The following is a 20,846-nucleotide window of genomic DNA, read 5'->3' on the forward strand; positions in this document are numbered from 1 at the left end:
GCAAAATCAGAGGATTTATTTTTAAGGCATGTCCTATACTCAATAAAGGAAAAAGCAACTGAAAAGCTTTTTCCAGCCTAGCAGGCAGACTAGCAGACACACACACACACACACACACACACACACACACACTGCTATATTATTTTTTTCAGATTCCAGCAATATCCACCATCAATTTAAGTCTCTAAAATAGGTTTTATGGTAAAGAATAAATATGGTAATAGAGAATCTAAACTCCGATTTCTCTTCCTGCTTCTCCAAAGATCTGAACTACTGTGGCATAGATAAAAGAGAAAAAAAATGCAGAGGCCTCATACCACTGCATTTTCCCCGCCTCTCTAGAATCCACAGGTGCTCTGAAGGGTTCCCAGTTAGCTTGGAAATAGCTGAAACTTGGATCCATCTGGCATGTGGAGTTGATTCACAGCTCTTGGTATCTCTTTACATCCAATGATTTACATAAGGAATGAGGAGCCTCAAAGGCAAAGAACCCAAACATGGTCCATGAGTACAGTTCAGACATAGATGGTATTTCTGGCAAACAAAGGTGAGGAGAAAGATAAGGTAAATTGCCTGCAAGCACTTTCAGAGTCTTAAAGACAGAAATCATTCCAAGTAAAGAAGATATCCAGCATGATGAATAAGATTCAGCAACAGAGCCTAAAGTTTAGCAGAAAGTGGCCACTCTGGCTACCTCAAAATAGCTATTTGAACCTGCCAAGGGAAAGAAAAGCAGCCTGAAGGTGCAGCATAGAATCAGCCATCCACAGCAGAGTGGACGGTGGTACCCAGTGGAGTGGGGACAGCAGGGGCTGACCCATGAGCATTTGTGAAACACCACCTAGAGATCCACTGACACCAGAGTCTGAAAAAACTCAAGCGAGTGGGGTTGTCACCCTGCCTTGAGGCCAGAGTTGGGAGTTATCTAGCCAGTGAAAATCAGGAACTGCATTTAATGGGATGCTACAAGCTACTGATATACAATCACTCAATCCTCAAAGACTTCTTTTTTTTTTTTTGTTTTTTATTTATTTTTGGGACAGAGAGAGACAGAGCATGAACGGGGGAGGGGCAGAGAGAGAGGGAGACACAGAAGCGGAAACAGGCTCCAGGCTCCGAGCCATCAGCCCAGAGCCTGACGCGGGGCTCGAACTCACGGACCGCGAGATCGTGACCTGGCTGAGGTCGGACGCTTAACCGACTGCGCCACCCAGGCGCCCCACAAAGACTTCTTTCTAAAAGGTTATAGCTACCCACTCTGGAAGTACAACAGCTACTTGAATTCCCAGCATGGATTTCATATGGGAGCCTCCCTGTATTTTTAGCTGTTCTGAGCCATTCTTATTGAATCCCCAGCCACCCTTTCAGACAGGCAGTGTCTGAAGTTTTAGTACATATAATAGTATCTAAGGCCCAAGTTAGTATCTTCCCAGGCACCTACTAACACAAATTCCTCTGCTTAGGGTAGAGATTTCTAGTGTACAAGGTGATTGAGCCTTTTGGACGCTGTATTTGCAAATCTTGTTCTGTTATCTTCAACACTTCCCTTCAACGCTTCCCTAAATTTTCAAAAAGTAATTCAAATGACAAAAAACACAGGGCTTTTCTTTGAATGAAAAATATATTTGAGCTTACTTCATTTCTTGACCAAGTCTTTTGAGACATGACATCAGAGAATTAATGTTCCCTGCAGCCCAGATACTTTGCTGCTATGCCTTCCAACTGGAAGATATTAAAAGTAATTGAGGGGCCCCTCAGTGGCTCAGTCAGTTAAGCATCTGACTCTTGATTTCAGCTCAGGTCATGATCTCACAGTTCATGAGATGGAGCCCCACATTGGGCTCTGTTCTGACAGCAAGGAGCCTGCTTGGGATATTCTCTCTCTCTCTCTCTCTCTCTCTCTCTCTCTCTCTCCCTCCCTCCCTCCCTCCCTCCCTCTCTCTGTCTCAAAATAAATAAGCTTTAAAAAGTAAAAAATAAAAGTAATTGGAGAAGGTTTCAAACTTACGTGAAGTAATAATCACCCCATTTTTCTGTCACCCTTTACAACAAAACCCTTTGAAAGATCTGCCTCCACTTTTTTCTCATTCTTTCCTGAATTCACTCCAATCTGTCCTGTCCCACAAACTCTAAGTTGAAAATTCCTACATCAATTCTTAGTCCTCATTTTGCTCAATCTATGGGCAACGATGGACACCTCTGTTCACTCGTTTTCTTGACTCCTAAATTTATTTCTGTGGAGTGGGGCTCTCCCCTGCAGTCCAGATTCATGTATCCAACTGCCTATCTCATCTCTCCACTTGATAGCTAAGGCATTTCAAACCTAACATGTATAAAACCAATGTCTTTATTTCTTCTCTCTCCACCTTATTCCTCCTCCCTCATTTTCCCCCAATCTCAATAAATGTCAACTCTATTCCTTCATGGGCCAAAAACCTTGGAGTCATCTTTGACTCCCCTCTTTTTCTCATACCCCACTGTGGAATTCTTCAGCAAATTCTAAAAGGTTGACCTTCACAACATACCCAGAACGTGACCACTTCTCACCACCTCCATCACTGTCACACTAGTCTAAGCTCCCATCATCTCTCATCTGGGTAATTGCAATAGTCTCCCACCCGATCTTCCTGTTTCCACCTGTTGTCTATGTTGCAGGCACAATATGTATGTTAAAATGTAATCAGATCATGTCACTTCTCTACTCACAATCCTTGTACAGCTTGCTATCTGCCATGGAGTAAAACCCACAGTTCTTATTTTCATGTGTACAAGGCCTGATCTAATTTGGAGTTCACATCTCTTTGATGTCATCTCCTCTCTCCCTTTTCTTCCACTGCAGCCTTGATAACTTGCTGTTCCTTTAACAGCCCAAACATGTTCCCATCTCAGAGTCCACTACCTGGAGTTATCTTATCCCACATCATGGCTCACTCTTTCCCTTTCTTTAGATCTCTTCTCAAATATCCCCTCATCAGAGGGGATGCCTTCCCTGACTCTGACTATGTAAAAAGAGCATCCCCACTCCCACTTGTCACTCTCCTTTCCTTGCCTACCTTTGCCGTAATGATCACCGGGCATAATTATTCGCTCTCCCCATTTGAATGCAAGCACCATTAGAGTAGGGATATTATCAACTTTGATTACTGATGCACTTCCATAACCCAGAACATAATCTCACTCACATATCATGTTTCAGCCCCTCCACGACTTATATTTGTATACATTTTAACATCTCTAAATTGGGGATGCATCTTATAACATGCAACTTTATTTCTTTCTTAGTAGTCCGTATAACAGGAGTCTGTATTGTAATTGACATCTTAGAGTCAATGAAATATGGTAGTGACATTCAAAACCTATTTTGAATGAACAGATAAATTTCATTTATTTTTAGAAGATATATGGGACTCAGGCTCTTGGGCAAAAGGCTACTGAATTATAATGTAATATATAACTTAATCTACTGGTTTGGAACGCTTATCTGATTTATGCTAAAATAGGGTTACAGAAAAAAAATAGATTAAAAGTATGAAGGAAAGGGAATTGTCAAATTGAAACAGCCTAGAGTAAGGAAGAGACAATAGTGGCAAGAGAATCACCAGAACTTATTAAAAAATTTGAGGTAATTAATCAAACAGACATACATAACTCACTAGCCCCTGAGGGAAATACTGTAGTAACATATAAAACAAAAATTATTCGTAACGGTAACCTGAGACCTACTCCTCACAAAATGAATAAAATATTTAGTATGCTCAGTTCTAAAAGCAGCAAAATAGCACATTGGTATTAGGTTTCCTTCAAAAAATGGTTAAAATAAATATAATTAATTTGGCTTTTAAAAGTGACAAAATTTAACAATCTGGAACATTTACTTCAGTGGCACACTTATGACTCTCTAAATGATGTCATCATTATCAGGGTAATTCTCAGAGAACTTCTAATGGTATTCACTGTGCATTTCAACTAAATTTCATTAAAACCCAAGATGATTTCATCCTAGAAGAAAATCTGAGGAATTGCAGAGTTATAAGCCCTTTTTACATGAATTATAATCTTTCTTCTTATTTTGATAGATGCTCTAAATTAAAATGTGTTGGAATAGTACTGATCATTTTCTAGTGCTTACATATTATATGCTTCTACTAGTGAATAAAATTTACCTTTATCCACCCTGTATGCTTCCTGCAAATTAAGGAGGAAAAAGGGTTTTATAATATTCTAATTGTGATTCTTTCTGCTATGCTGTTTATATATCTTGTTAAGTTCTGCTTATCATCATAAATTTAGAAAATCTTTTATCAACATAAAAAAATAAAGTGAAAGTAAAGTCAGTAGGTAAATGATGTGTGGGTGGGAGAGAAAGGTGGGTTGTAGTTTGGGGCAGAAGTAAGAATTTCAGCTCCATTTAAATGTAGCTTATTAATGCAGGCTTGTATTGTTCATATGAAGTCAGTATTCCCAGTAAACCTAATTTCCCACATCATAGTTATTAAAATGTTTATTCCTTGGTATCTGCTCTCAAAATATACATAATAAAAAAATTTATTCATCAAAATGCTGAGCGGTTGTCTGTTATTTCTTATCTTTGCTTGTACATATTTTGGGCAATAAAATATCTTACTTCTTTGGTGATAAAAGAAATATTGAGATGTTGACTTTGTGCAAGTTTTTTAAATGTCGACTTTGTGCAACTTTAGTTCCTCACTTGTTGCATAGGGATAGTGTTTTCTAAAAGACTAGTTATAAGGACTAAATAATGCCATAATGCCAGTAAAGAAATTTGAGTGGTGTCTGTTACATAGAAAAAAATTTGATCATTATTATTAGATTTATTGCTGTTGTTGTTATTAGGAAATTAGACATTTGGGCTAGAGCATCAATCTAGGAATAATAAAGACAAAGGATTTAACAGAATGCCCCCTTGGGCTGCTTTCATGAGGACTCTGAGTGTGAACAGGGGGTGAAGGCTGACCCCTCACTTAAGCAGTGGACGGAACAAGAGAAAAGACTGTGAACAATTGTCTGCATTAATTCTTCACCCTTTCTTGCATGCCTGCCTCTGCCCTGCACCATTCTCCCACTCTGGGCCAGGGGCTCCGTCCCACTTCTAGTTTTTGGACGTGACCATGTCACTTGCTTTAGCCATTGGGATTTTAGCCTGCTGGGATATAAAACATAGAACAGAGCCTCAATTGTTCCAGCTAAGGCCTTTCTAGAATGGACAACAAGCCATCTAATACCTGAGTATGTAAGAGATTTCAATCCTGATCAATATATAAATTATCCTAGCCAAGACCAAAAAACCATCCAGTTCATCTGAAAGCTTGGAAGTTAAATATGTATTGTGTTAGTCACAGAGTTTTGGGTGCAGGGTTACTGCGGCAATGAATAACTAATACAGAAGCTGATGTTAGCCAGAGTGGAAACAGTGAAAAGAGTGATGACCCAGGTCCTTTTTGATGGAAAAGATGATATGCAGTAAAATGTTAAAAGTATCAAGGGCCTGGGTGCTTCCCTTCCAGTGCAGTAAGGGACAAAGTACTGTGTCCCACTGCAAGATCAATCTTGCAAAATCCAAGAGGAAAATTGAGTGGTAGCAGCTTGAAAGCAGAAAGGAAAACAGGCACAAGTCCTGGGTGTGCAGCAGCGGGAAAAAGACAATGGGGAAAATAAAGCCCTGAAAAGGACCTTTGGGATCAACACAAGAAAGCCACAAGTGATTTCCCAATATTTATTCTCACAGATTTTGCATGGATCATTCTTTTTTCTTTTTTCTTTTTTCTTTTCTTTTTTTGTTTTTGTTTTTGTATGGATCATTCTAATTTTTCAGTAGGGCAAATACCATTATTTTTAAAGTGTTCTTTCTCTCATATCACTTTCCTATCCATTTTCATCACCAAAATCTTAAAGACTCCCTTTCTTCTCACCATATTAATACAAAATAACCCCTTTTCTGGCCTGATCTGGTTCACTCTCTAATCATGAAATCTATTACCAGATGATTTTTTTCTAAGTTTTTATTTATTTATTTTGAGAAAGAGAGAGCCTGCATGAGTGCATAAGTGGGGGAGGGGCAGAGACAGTCAGAACGAGAACTCCAAGCAGCCTCCACGCTGGCTGCTGGCTCCATGCCGTCAATGCGCAGCCCCATGTGGGGCTTGATGCCGGCTCAAACTCACCAACCATGAGATCATGACCTGAGCCAAAATCAAGACTTGGTTACCTGTTTAACCTACTGAGCCACCCAGGTACCCCAACACCAGATGATTTTTAAACCAAGTTCAATCATGTTTCTTTGCTATCTAAAAATCTTTAATGACTCAGGGTGCTTGGGTGGCTCAGGAGGTTGAGCTTCCAACTCTTGATTTTGGCTCAGGTCGTGATCTCAGGGTCATGGGATCAAGGACCAGGTCAAGCTCCACACTGAGCATGTAGCCTGCTAAAGATTCTCTTTCTCTCTCCCTCTGACCCTCTATCCCACTTGCACTCTCTCTCTAAAATAAAAATAAATATTTAAAAAATAAGAATATTTAATGATAATTGCCTGTTTAATTACTTATACTTGGATCACTCTTTTACTTAAGATTCTCCACAAAATACACACAATCTCTGTTCCAGGATGGATAGATGGATGGGTGAGTGAACAGATGGGCAGATAGGCAGATTCATAGGTAAGTAGGTAGGTAGGTAGGTAGGTAGATAGATAGACAGACAGACAGACAGATAGACAGGCAGGCAGGCTCAAACTAAACTATTAGCTACAAGAACACGTTGATTTTACCTCAGGGTTAGAAATATAACTTAGTAGAAGTGGCTTCTTGCACATATTTCTGAATTCCATATTTGCAGCTTCACGGAGCACTAAGACTGTAATTCAGTAATCTTAACCTTGACTTCACATTGAAATCACCTGGAAAGCTTTAATAAATACTGGTGCTTGGATTCTGGATTAATCGCTATGGATATTTAGGACTTTTTAAGGTTCCCTTGGTGATTTTAACATAAGAACCACTACTATAACTGAACTATGCAAGAGTGTTTTTTTCCTTTCTGATCTCAACAAAGATGGCTTGCCTTAGCATACATCTAGCATTTTATTGTATAATGCAATGAGAAGTACAGAACCTTAACTTATAAGTACATTTCAGTGTGTTGGTATCTATAAAACAGAAATATGGACTGTGCACTTTCTTCTCTCCACTTCTCCACACCCCACCCCCCGCCCCCAAAGTGGAATTCTTTGGTAATAATGGCAAGAGAAAGAATGAGAATTTTGCTGCTACTGGATGCAAATTGATGGAGCCCATGTGGGCTCCAATGAGAGGAGACTTAAAAGAAGCCAACTGATTGGATGATGAGCACCAAACTGCCCCGGCCACATAAAAGTGGCTGACTTAGCACATCCAAAGCATCCTGACCTTCACAGACCATGTTTTAGCTACCCTTATTATTGCTTCATGTCAATATCACAGATTTAGAGGTCAACATGGCAGCCTAATTTCACCTGTAGGCACATCTGGAAACAGGGTATCTTAGTGGTTTGAATGAGAATACATGATTTCTGATTAGAGAAAGAACAGCTCTCCACAGGGCAAGCCAAACTATTCTTTCTTCAGACCTATTCTCAGGCCCTAAAGGGACAAATTCAAAAGACTGGATGACTGTGATTAGAATATGTAGTTCCAGGTGTTTTTTGTTTTTTGGTTTTTTTTAAATAACTCAACTCATCCTTCTGCTGAGCCCCCAGCTAAAATTAATACAAAAGCTTTTTGGAAAAGAAGTGGATCACATGACCATAATTAGTAAGAAGGATGTGTGTGGTTGCTTAATCCCCTATCTCCATCCCCTTTACATGATCATATGAAGCTCAAGTTGCTGCTGTCCTGGCCAACCCTTTCCCGGATCTGCTAATAGCATCTGCTTTGTTGGGACTCATTCCTTCAACTTTCTCCTATACTGTAATGACTTACTCGTCCCCCAGGACCCTCCCATCAGCATTTAGAGAAGCCTCTTTTTTCTCCTTCATAAATAAACTGCCATAAATCTAGTGTCTGGGAGCCAAATCCTCAGGTCCAAGGTCCCTGGTGGGGGGTAGTGGCTGTGGCCACCTCATAGGGTTCCCAGGAGTCCTCAAGGAATTAGGACTGCTAGTGCCTGACCCAGTGTCCCAGAGTTCATGAGGCAGGTACACAAATTCACCTGTTCCTGATCTCACTGTATAAGCTTCAGTGCCAAGATTATACAAACAACTAGTCAGTTAGTTACAGGTGAATATTATCTTACACAGTCACATTCAAAACTATTTTGACACTAGGATACATTTAGTATTTTATGTTCTAAATATTTTACTCAAGTCTTCTTTCACCTTAAGTTTTTAAAACACATATGTGGGTTGTTTTTTTTTTTTTATTTTTTAGAGTGCAATACACTCCCTTCTAGAACATTCCAGTCATTGTGCTATGTAGGGTAACACTAATCATCTGAAAAAGATTTTTAAAAGGCTTTCAACAAGACAGCTCTTTATTACTAGAATACAATTTTGAGTTCAACCTACTCTAAAGAAAAAAGATCACTGCAGTTTGCAACTAGAAAGCACCAATGAAACACAAAATGCTAACAATAACCCCTAGTGCCCCTAGATATACACAGAAGTTCTCCTTCATCACAGTGATGTGAGCCTTCCTAACAGACTTCTAAGTCATTCCTGATGAATGAAAACATCTCCCTGAAGGAGTCAATGTATTCACCAGACAGCTCTAGTTATCACCTGTGTTGTTATACTTTGAAAATAATATGATCATCTCAACTACTCAGTGAAAATACTGTGAAAATAGTTTTGCTAAGTGTTGCTGAGTTGCAACAAGCATTAACTTCCATTAGTATGTGTAACTATTTAAAAGTATCACTGTTAATACCATAGCATCCTATAACACTTTTACTGAATCTTCTGAATGTTATAGCTCCTGGATTTGCTGTTGTGAATAATCCACCTCACTTTGCCAGATACAGAAACAGTTCTAGGGCACCTTTTCTCAAAGCAGCAATTCTAGAAAGGCCCATCATTTCCTCCCTACTGTCTTTATAAGAGCATAATTTACCAACAGCCTGGAAAAGGCAGCTCTATACACTTCATGCTCCACGTTTCTGGGTAAAAGAATTCGAACCAGGATGGGAATTCTGACCCAAGTTGGACTAATGAGATTGTCTCCCCCAAAATTTAAAATTGGGACCCAGAGAATGAGTCAGTCAATTATGGTTAGCAAGCAAAGCAACCTTGTGAGAAAGTAGTGAGTCAACAAAAAAAATCCAGTCTGCAAAAAGGGAAAGCAGACTGTCTTGGTTATCTGTTGCCACATAACAAATTACCCCAAAACTCAGGCCTTAAAACAACAAACATTTATCATATCAGTTTCTGAGGGCCAGCATTCTGGGAGTCATTTATCTAGGTGGTTCTAATCCAGGGTCTTTCATAACATTGTAGTCAAGTTGTCGGCTAGGTCTGCAGGGATCTCAAAACCAGACTGGCCTAAAGGCTCTGCTTCTATGCTTCTTAACATGAAGCAACATTGTTGGCAGGCTTCAGCTCCTCCTGGGATGAGACCCTTAAGGGGCTTGGTTCCTTGCAACACCACATGGACCTTGCCATAGGTCTGCTCACTACATGGCAGCTCACTTCCCCTGGCACCAGTGATGTGCACAAGTGTGTGAAAGAGAGAACACATCTAAGATGGAAGCCACAGTCATCCTGAAACCTAATCTTAGCAGTGACAGTCTATCTCTTTGGCTATGTTACAATTCTTGGAAGTGAGTTACTAGGTCCAGCCCAGACTAGATGAGAAGAGGTTACACAAGAGCATGAATACTATGAGGGAGAATCACTGAGAGCCATATTAGAAGCAGCCTTCCACTGTCTACACCTATGGCTCCCAATAATTCACATCTCTGTCACATGCAAAAGTCTTCATCTCCTTCCTCCCAAACTACTGAGAGTTTTAAACTGCTATAGTATCGGTTCGAAATTCCAGAATCCTGTCATCAAAATTAGGTCCAGGAATTGATGGGACTTCTCAGGCGAAGTTCCCTAAGTACAGCTCTTCAAATTCAATACCTCATGATCAACAAACCTTTGAAATTAAAGTTATCTGTCCCCTCTACACACACACACACACACACACAATATACAATGGAAGCTGAGTATTGGAAAACTGCTATACACATTCCTGTCCAAAAGGGAACTTATGGGATACACAAAGGAGTCAATGGTCCACGACAGTTCTGAAATCCAGCTGGGCAAATGTTGGATATTCCTTGATTAGATTTCAAGGCCTGGAAATAATTTTCCCTGGCTCTCACCTCTACCTTCTCAGTTCTTTATTCTGCCCTCTGAGTCTTCCTTTTGTTGTGAAAAATAGCATGTGTTTACAGCTAAACAACTATCACAGTCTCTTTCCTTCCAGTATAATTCTGGGATTCAAAAGACTCTCCTCTGTTTAAAATTATCTCTGACCCCCCAAGTCCAAGCTGGAAATATACCTGCATATGTAGCTCTTTTGAAAACTTTATGGGTCCACTCTGAATCATCTTGGGGTTCACTCCATTAGACATACTCACAAATCTTGAAATACGCTTTTCTCTCCCTTGAGCCTTGGCTGAAACAACAGAGACACAAGGCTCTTAAACTGCCTAGAAGCACTACAGTTTCATTGAGAGGATCTGTGAGAAGCACCATTAATCTCTTTAAAGGGCGCTTTGTGTTACTGACTAGTACCCCAGGGCATGACCTTTGATCTTTCTGAGATCTTAACAGTTTTGCCAGTCAGATCCTTTGCTTCATCTTTAAATCTCTGTCCTCCAGGCAGTACCCTGGATTTGAATATTGATCAAAACCCATCTCTTAATTTTGGCACCAGTAGCCATCTGGAAAAACAAAATTTTTTAAACTATCAGGTCTTGGCTCCTTTTAACTTAACATCCTTTTCTCAATTTAATTCTCTCCCATTTTACTATATAAGCTACAAGAATAAAGCAGACAGCATTTTCCACATGTTGCTTAAAAATCTCCTGAGCTAGGTCACACAGTTCTTAAAGCACATTTTCTACTTTTCACATACTACAAGCAACAATGTTGCTAAGTTTTTGGCCCCTAACAAGAATTCCCCTTTCCTTCTGTTTACTGCCAGCATTCACCTTCAGCCTTATAAGAGAACAAAACTTTTCTATTAACAGCTTCTTCGAGACACTCTAGAATTTCACTAGATTTGCTCAAATTCCAGTTCCACAGCCACTCCTACATTTTAGGTTTTCACCATGGCAGCACCCCACTTCTAGGCACCAAATCTGTATTTATTATCTGCCGCTAGGTAACAAATTATACCAAAAATTAGCAGCTTAAAACAACAAATGTTTATGTTTATTCGCTTACAGTTCCTGGAAGTCAGGAATCAGAAGCAGTTTGGCTGGGAAATTTCGGCTCAGAATATCTCATGATGTTACAGTCAAGCAGTCAGCTGAGGCTGCAAACATCTCAAGGTTCAACAACTCAACTGGGGATGAGGTATCCACTTACAAGCTCATGTGTTTATTAGCAGGCTTTCGGTACTCCTAGGCTTTCAGACTGAGGTCTTCAGTTTCTCATAGGTGGTTGCACTGAGGACCTCACGTCTTCACCAGTTCAACTGGGCCTTTCCATATGGCTACTCAAAACGTGGCTCTTTGTTCTCGCCAACACAAGTGTTCTGAGAAACAGGAAGAGTGCACATACCCAACATTGAAGTCACCACCTTCTTAAATCTAACCTCAAAAATGACATCCCATTTACTTCCACCTTTAGAAGTGGGTCAGTAAGTCCAGGCAACACTCAAGAAAGGAAGATTACAGAAGGGTCAGATATGTACAGATTACAAATACCAGCAAGGGACGGTCATTGCAGACCATTTTAGAGGTTGCCTACCACATACTCCCAAGATGAGAGACTACGATGTGGCAAGAGAAAAGGAAAAATCATCTGGTGGTGTTATGCCCTGAATTCGTGATCCCCAAATACTGCCAGGGAGCTGAGTCTAATGTAAAAGCAAAAGAGCCTTTATTCGAGCTAGCTCGAGCTCAATCCCCTACCTGCACCAACGCAGCGGTGAGATACCGGGGAGAGAGAGTGAGTTTCAAAAGGACAAAGGTTTTATTGGGGCCTAGGGGCAGTTGGTGAGGTAATGGCTGTGGCCTCAGCCAATTGGCTGGGGAAGGGTCTGAGTCCTGTTAGGCAGGTGAGCGGGAGGTTACTCAAGGGGAGGAGGCATGGTCAAAGTGAAGGACACAGAACAAGATGGAGTTGGCCGGTGTAGGCCCGCCCTTTCAGTGGATTTCCAGTATAAGAGATGTCTATTTCCAATAGGTGCATTATATGCGATTTCTCCGAACACCTAAGATAAATATACCTACTCTTAAGCAACGTTGAGTTTCTGATCCTTTCAACCAAATTTTTCCTAAACTGTATCCTATTTTCTTGCAGACTCTGTACTCCACCATTATGAAACTGAAAGCAAAAGTAATATACACCTCTATAATCTAAACAAGACTCAGAATGTCTGAACTGACCTGCAGATTCTGTAGATCAGGCATGTTCATGTTCTGCTGACCCTGTCAAAAAAAAAAAAAAAAGCTCTCTGCCAGCACATTAAAGATAGCACACTTACATTAGAGGCTGCACTTTTAATTTCTGTGACATGTAATGAGGCAGTCTAACTATTCAGAATATTTTATTAGGTCATAATGTGTTAAATGTGGTTTAATCAAGAGCTGCCATTAGATAGCTTCTCAATGAACTTCAGATGTAAGATGATCATATAACAAGTCATCTATGGAATGCCTCTGAAACAGTGTTAAGAAAGATGGGCCAGTTCTGCAATATAAGCAGTATTACCCTCATAACTAGTAATAATAATGATGAAGATAGCTAATATTTATTGAACACACACATAAGATTCTCTTACAGCTCAAGATAGCTATACTGGAAATGCCCATCATTTTATACTCTTACACACGCCCACTCTTTTTTAGAAAACTTACACTGAAAAAACACAACTTGCATTGTATTGATTACTACATGCTAATCTCTGAAATATTACATTTAATCTTCACAACCCTATATGAGAGCTACCAGTATTATCCCAATTTCAAAGTGGGGGAAACTGAAGTTTAGCAACCTTGAGCAACTAGTCCAAGGTCAAATAGCTTACATCTGGACAGAACTAATCCTGGGTGGTCCCCTCTCACACTCTATCAGGGATAGTCTGTGGGGTCAATCATTATGGCAAAAAGAATGGTGTGTGACTTCTGACACTAGGTCATAAAAACCATTTCAGCTTCTAGCTTGCTGTATTGGATTCCTCATTCTGGGAGAAATCAGATGCTGTACTTTAAGAACACGTAAGAAGTCATAAGAAAGTCATGTGGCAAAGAGCTGAGTCCTCCTAAACACCATCACCTTGCCAGGAATGTTAGTGAGCTTCATTGGAAGTGAGTCCTCCAGCTCCAGTCAATCCCTCAGGGGACAGTAGTCCCAACTAGGATCTTGATTGTAACTTAATGAGAGACGTCAAGGCAAATTCCTGACCCACGAAAACTTCAGGGTAATAAATGTTGCTGTTTTTCAAACCACTAAGTGTTGAGGTTTTCTGTTACACAACAACAGGTAACTAATATAGCAATGAAGCTGAGTGCTGCCTCAAGTTCTCTCATGGATTGTAGTCAGGAATTTGCTAAAACTGAGGTTTAATCTAAAGATTGATTGAGAAAAGATCTGCGGCTGTAGGCAGGATTCAGGTTTTTTGCTGATTATTGGTCAGAGATCCCACTTAGTTTCTTCCCACATGGGCCTCTCCATAGAGCAGTTCACAAAGTGGCAGCTAGCTGTGTTCCCCTACAGCAAGTAAGAAAGAATAAAAGAGAATACCCAAGATGGAAGCCACAGCCTTTTTTTAATCTACTCTCAGAAGTGACAGCACATGAAATCTGCTACATTCTATTTCTTAAAGGTGAATAAATAAATCCAGCCCATACTTAAGGAGAGGAAATTAGGCAAGAGTGTGAATACCAGGAAGTGAGAATTATTGGGGGCCATTCTGCACACTGGGATATGACTCCAGTGGCCTGGATCAAGGCTCTTCATCATTATACTCCTTGCTTCCCTTGACACAGTCATGGATTCCATTTATAAAAATAGAATCCAAAAACAGAATGTAGGTCCCTCAAAAAGCTAAAAATAGAACCACCCTATAATCCAGTAATTACACACTACCTGGTATTTACCCCCAAAACATAAAAACCCTAATTCAAAGGGATACATGCACCCTGATGTTTATAGCAGCATTATTCACAATAGCTAAATTATTGAAGCAGCCCAAATGTCTATCAATAGATAAATGGATAAAAAAAGATGTGGTATACATATATATATGTATATATATATATATATATATATATATATATATATACACACAATGGAATATTATTCAGCCATAAAAAAGAATGAAATCTTGCCATTTGCAATGACATGAATGGGACTAGAGAGTATAATGCTAAGAAAAATAAGTCAGAGAAAAACAAATACCATATGACTTCACTTATATGTAGAATTTAAAACACAAAAGAAATGAGCAAGGGGGAAAGAGAGAGAGATTGAACCCAAGATACACATATTTAACTATAGAGAACAAACTGATGGTTACAGAAGGGAGGTGGGTGGCGGGGTGGGTGAAATAGATGATGGGGATTAAGGAGTGCATTTGTTTCAATGACCACTGGGTGATATATGGAATGTTGAATCACTATCCAGTACACCCGAAACTAATACTACACTGTATGTCAACTATTAAAATAAGAAAAGAAAGAAAATAAATACATTTGTAAGAAATTTTTTAAAAAATTAATAGACTCTGGAGTGCTTGGCTCAGTCAGTTAAGCGTTCGACTCTAGATTTCAGCTCAGGTCATGATCTCACAGTTCATGAGTTCAAGCCCCATATCAGGTCTAACAGTGTGGAATCTGCTTGGAATTCTCTCTTTCTCCCTCTTTCTCTGCCCCTCCCCCTCCTCTCTTTCAACATAAATAAATAAACTTAAAAAAAGAAATAGAATCCAAGCATCACCCTTCCCCTATTCTCTCCAGGATATTTGGTAAAAGGATGGCTAGGCTGATAACTACTCCTGAGTCATGCCCATGTTAAAGCTGCTTCTATCTCCCAATCATATTTCTACCTTAGGTCATTGTTTGACTAGTTATACTCAGAGTCAATCCCTTCACTCTTCAAAGTATCATTAATTCAAGACTTTATTCAAAGGCAACTTTACTGATGGTTCCAGGGTAACTGAAATTATTTACTACCTCTCAGCAAATACCTTTAAAATTGACCATTAGCCAATCCTGCCTTTAAAATTATTCTATCCCTCTAGGCATTGATAACTTCTCACAGGTCACCTTGCCCAGAGATTCCACCTACTTTATTCTTCCCTCTCTGGGCCACCATACAGAGTTGTACAAGTTGTTAACTGCACAAGGGTGTTTGGCTATTTGGCTAAAGAGGTGAGTAGGGAACCAAAATTCAGCTCATATTTTGCTCCACACATCTGACTTGGGGTGGGGTTGTTGCATCTGCCTGAAGTTGTACAAAGTGCCATATGGGCTAGCTGAAGTTTTGTGCTTTTCATTCTGCTTTTCAGACCCCCTTCTCTCATATCTAAACTACTCCTAGAAATTCCTATGATGAGGGGAAAAAATGATGAAAAGCCTATTAATTATTTATAATTTTCAAATTCTAAGGAAAGTGGATCCTAGAAGTTAAAGAAACTTTTTAGCTGTTGAACACATCATTTTTAATATAAAAGTCTTTCACCTACTTGAAGACAGAGTTCGGTGAAATGAATAAAGATGCAAAATTAGAAAAACTTAGGCAAAGCTAAAGTGCTTTGCTTAAGAAAAGGGATATGGAGAATATTGAGAGTTGGGAAGAGTCTGGAACCAGGAACTAGATGCTGCGTGGAGGCTAGGAGAGCAACTCTGCAGATAAAAGATCTATCTGATGGACTTTTTTGGATGAAAAAAAAGTTGTTTTTTTTCCCCTGAGATGTAAAACACTCTTCCACTCTGTCCTAAAATTTATATTTCTCACTACTACCTAGGTATATATTTGCTTGAGTAAGAGATAGGAATAGATGTGCCACTATAGCTATTTTGGGGTTAAACTCCAAATTGCTTACTTTATTATACAGGACATTTTCGGTCTCCTCCTCTCCCTTCTTCAAATCCTTGTCCATATATTTCCATTTACAAATAGCTCCATGATAAGTATTTCTGCAAAACTCAAGGCAATACATACTACTCCTAGAAGAATGGAGTCGTCAAATAAACTTAAAACTCCCCCCCCCCCCAAATTAATAATAGAAACTCCCCACCAAAGTAACTTTGGTTGAGTCTCCGGAATTTTCATATACAACATATCATCAAACAACCCTAGGAAGTTGCTATTTTCTCCCATTTTACAGATGAGGAATTATAACTTAGGAAGGTTAAGTAACATCCACATGGTAATAAAGTAAGGAGTAGAAAAAATAGAAATCATATCCAGATGATACTGGAGCTCTGTTTGTTTGTTTTTTCTCTACAGCATATTATCTCCATACAAATAGTTTGGTCTTAGCAATGAACTATACATATACACATATATACATGCATATATGCACACATATATAGGGTTTTTTAATTTTAGTTTTTGAGAGAGAGAGCAAAGTACAAATGGGGGAGGGGCAGAGAGAGGGGGACAGGATCTGAAGCAGGCTCTGCACTGACAGGCTGACAAGCTCCACTGACAGCAAGACTGATGTGGGGCTGGAACTCACGAACCACAAGATCATGACATGAGCCAAAGTCAGAAGTTCAACTGACTGAGCCTCCCAGGCACCCCTACATATATATTTTTTTAATGTTTTAATTCCTGAGACCAACATATAATGAGCTTACTTTTATCAATGCTCCTGTGTTATGAGCTTCAAGACAGATTGAAAGCTTAGCAGCATATTGTCCTTAGGAAAAAGATTCATAGGCATCCAAATTTTGTATAGCCTCAAAGAAACTCAAAAAGATGAAACATTTAACACACTTAATCCTTGTGTTCCTGACATGCTTTGCACACAACATGATAATTTACATGAAACAGAATGTTTAATTTGGAAGTTTCAGCTGAGACACTGAGATAGGATATGTACCAGAAACCAAAATACTTTTGCAGAAAAAAAACATATGCAGATTTTCAAGACATTATCCAAAAACCAAGTCAAAGTCTGGTTGGTACCCATAAGGAGATATATATTAAAGACTTTAAAAAGTAGAGTTGGGGAGAGGAATTTGTGAGAAAGATGAGGGTGCTGTATTATGAGCCCTAACCTATCAGACAACTAAGAAGAAAGGGTAGACAAGTTTCTGCTCCTTCACCTCAAGCCTAGAGAGAAGGATGCTTCAACGGAACCACCTAGAGAGATGGAAATGTGTCTTCTAATATTACAAAGAAACAAAGCCTGGCTGTCTCCTAGGGAAACTGAGGAGCTGTTTTGGTGGCAAAACAAAGGTGGGTTTTTGCTGCACATGCCAATTTGCTGCATGTGCGTGCAGTCAAACCCTACATGAGTATTCATGTGGATTAGATAGATGTAGACCTCACAGGAGCCAGCAACCACCCACAAGGGTCCATGGGACTCTCATAGCAAGAGCCTATGTGTGAAGGACAATTGTATTCAGTATCAGCTTTGTGATGTGTAAGCTGTGCAGGTACATAGGACCCTGCACTCAGAGAGGCCCCATGCTTGATTTAATGCTCTGTGTTCTCAAATTCTTAATAACTGTATTTTTGAACAAGTGTTTTATAAGTCCAGCAGGGTAATGTGAGTCTATCATTCCTTGCTGCTCCATTTCCATACAGCATTTATGATCCCCCAGGAGCACAGGATTTTAGTGGACCCACAATGCACAGGAATTCAGTGAGACTCAAAGTGACTACAAGGTAAATGTGTTACATTGGTAACTGAGTAAGCAGAGGTGACTGACAGGCCCAGAAGCCACACCTTACCTATGATTTAGAACTTGCTTCAAACACAAAAAGCAAACAATAGCATTCTAAGAAATACAAATGACCAAGGAAACCGATCATATTCTTTCTTATTTATTTTACTTCTCTGAATTAACTAACCACTTACACCAAAATGATGACATAGAAGGAAAGAAAAAGGGCAACTAATGAGTTCCTTTTCCTTTCATCTCTCCCTTACTTATCAGCCAGTGCAAGGTAGAAAGTGTTAGTAGAATGTACATACATCAAGAAGTATAATAAAAACAGTTGAGTTCATTTTGTGCAAGATTTCCACTGTTTTGTACATGTATGTTCCAGCTACAAAATATAAGCTATATAATTTCAGGGATTTTGCATATGAGTTAAATATTCTTACATTTGGTTTGAAAACTGGTATTGCAAAATCTAAATATGAACAATAAAATCATGCTAATTTTCTTCTTGCAATGACATTAACTATCAAATAAAAACACCATGACAAGAGAGATTATGCAAGAAAGGAAAAAGCTTTATGATTTTAGGACTTTTGAAGACATTTTTCCCTGCTTTTTAAACAAGAGACCCTGCATTTTCTTTTGCATTGGGCCCTGAAAATTGTAGCTGGTTCTGACTGCACCAATCACTTAAAACTACCCTTTTCCTTCAACTAACTCCCTCTCTCATGGGGCCTAACAATGGAGGATCAAAACACAGTTAGCAAGCTGAAGGTAAGAAAGGAGGAGAAATATTAATGGGGTGGAAGGAAAAGATCTTTCCCATTCCAGTACAATGGTCCCTGCTGGGGAAGAGGAGAAAAGTTTATGATTAATGTTTTGATCATTGTTGGGAAGTAGACATTCTAGTGCTTGGCACTGACCTAAAATGACTGGTGTTGACTTAAAATGACTTTAGTATACAGTCTGTTACCTAAACGTGAGCCAAAAGTAATAGAACAAACCCTCCATCCAAAGGGAACAAGAGATTATTCCACTAAATAAATTTTAAAGGAGCAGTAGGGGGCAAAAGTAGAGTTGAATTTTTATCATATCTCATGAGTCATGCTTGCTCAATACCCCAGTTACAAATGAAACAGAAAGTTTGAAGAGGCCTGATCAGAGTTTTATCTCCAAAAAAAGAAAGCTTTTCTTGGTTTAGAATACTTCAGCCACAGAAATTACATTGAAAATGATTAGACTCCATAGCTGACTTTACTTCACAAATTACCCATATGTTCCAGCTCATGTTACAATTTCTTTGGGGAGCATTAAAATGATTTTTCAATTTTCTCACTCAATTTCTTCTCTCTCTGCCGAAAATAAGATATGACATTGTATGATAAGAGCAAGTCACTTTAAATTAGAACAACTTGACTTTTGTCTTGCAATCAATCAAATGAAGATCAAATGTGGGTTTTTTTTCCCCAAAGAAAAAACAAACTGTGGAAAATTCATAAAGAAGCACTTCTCATATTTTTAGAAATATAAAGGTTTGTTTTGAAATTCCTCTATTTTTAATCTTCTGTCACACTGATAAGCTGTGAATTTTAATTTATCACTTTACCACATCTTCAAAACAAGAAAAAAAGCCAAGAAATTTATTTCAGAAAGATAAACACAATAAGGTTTCTTTTGCAATACATATCTTTAAAATGTAGGAATGTAATTATTTCAAATATTCCACCAAAATTAGCCCCTGCTGATCAATAGATTCTGTTTCTATGATTTTTTTCAGCTGAAGAGAATTTTTTGCAGAACTTCCATGTATCAGAGCACAAACTGCTTTTAAATTATTTTGAGATAACTAATCAATAAAAAAAATTATATTAAGCGGAAATTCCAGAAATAAATGTATATGCTACAAAGTTAAATGTTAGATTTAGAGCAAATAATGAATACAATACATTATGGACTCAGGTTGTGCTAAAGGATTTGCTGATGAAGTAAAGATTCATGAATAAACAAAGGTGAACTTTATGAGATATGTCTGTCACACTCTCTGTCTCTGAAATTACACAGAAGCAATGAAATAGCTAGAAATTCTGAGCCCATGAAGAGTTCTATATAGTTTCTTGGGTTTTTTTCCCCCTAATTCTTCATCATTCTTATATTGCAGAAACTTTCTGGATGGCATTTCACTAACCACTTAATGAGTGCCTCTTATGGGCCAGGTATTGTGCAAGGCGCTAAGAAACCCAAAAACCAGTGACTTCCAACTAGTATAGAGTTGTCAAATAGAATACAGAACTCCCAGTTAAATTTGAATTTCAGGTAAATGAGTAATTTTTTTAGTGAAAGTATGTCCCAATTATTTAATGGGACATATTTTTCTTTTCCAAAACTGGCCACTCTAGATCAGTGGAACTGAGGGTTTTGACCCTGCACTGCAGAATCAGTACTCAGGCATCTGTACACTACCAGCTGAACTTTGACCCCATTCACACCTCCACTGGAGCCTTCCTTTCAGCCTTTACTATGTTGGCCTATTTTGCCTAAAGCTGACCTCTTCTTCTACTTTGTAATTATGTCTTTCTTTGATGAAATTTATCTTCAAACAACTTCCATAAGTAATGATGTGTGAGAGGTTCTTACATTCTGAGCTCTTACATGTTTGATAGTATCTTTATTCTGCCATCACATTTGACTGATACTTAGTCTGAGTACAGAATTCTAGATTAGGGATTATTTTTCTTCAGAACTTTGAAGATATTGTTCCACTATCTTCTAGTATCCAGTATTGCTGATGATAAGTCCAA

At 38.8% G+C, this 20,846-nt stretch overlaps 1 long non-coding RNA gene across 1 annotated transcript in view; it reads left to right on the forward strand.

The window, feature by feature from the left end:
* The window catches only part of LOC122221312, a 55,924-nt gene extending 42,271 nt beyond the window's left edge, over nucleotides 1–13,653 (forward strand). The window contains exons 3-4 of the long non-coding RNA XR_006203155.1: nucleotides 11,428–11,557; nucleotides 12,509–13,653. This is a non-coding gene — a long non-coding RNA (uncharacterized LOC122221312). The remainder of the gene's footprint in view (nucleotides 1–11,427; nucleotides 11,558–12,508) is intronic.
* The last annotated feature ends 7,193 nt before the right edge of the window (nucleotides 13,654–20,846 follow it).

The sequence above is a fragment of the Panthera leo genome, chromosome B3 (genome assembly GCF_018350215.1).
Source record: "Panthera leo isolate Ple1 chromosome B3, P.leo_Ple1_pat1.1, whole genome shotgun sequence".
Lineage (NCBI taxonomy): Eukaryota > Metazoa > Chordata > Mammalia > Carnivora > Felidae > Panthera > Panthera leo.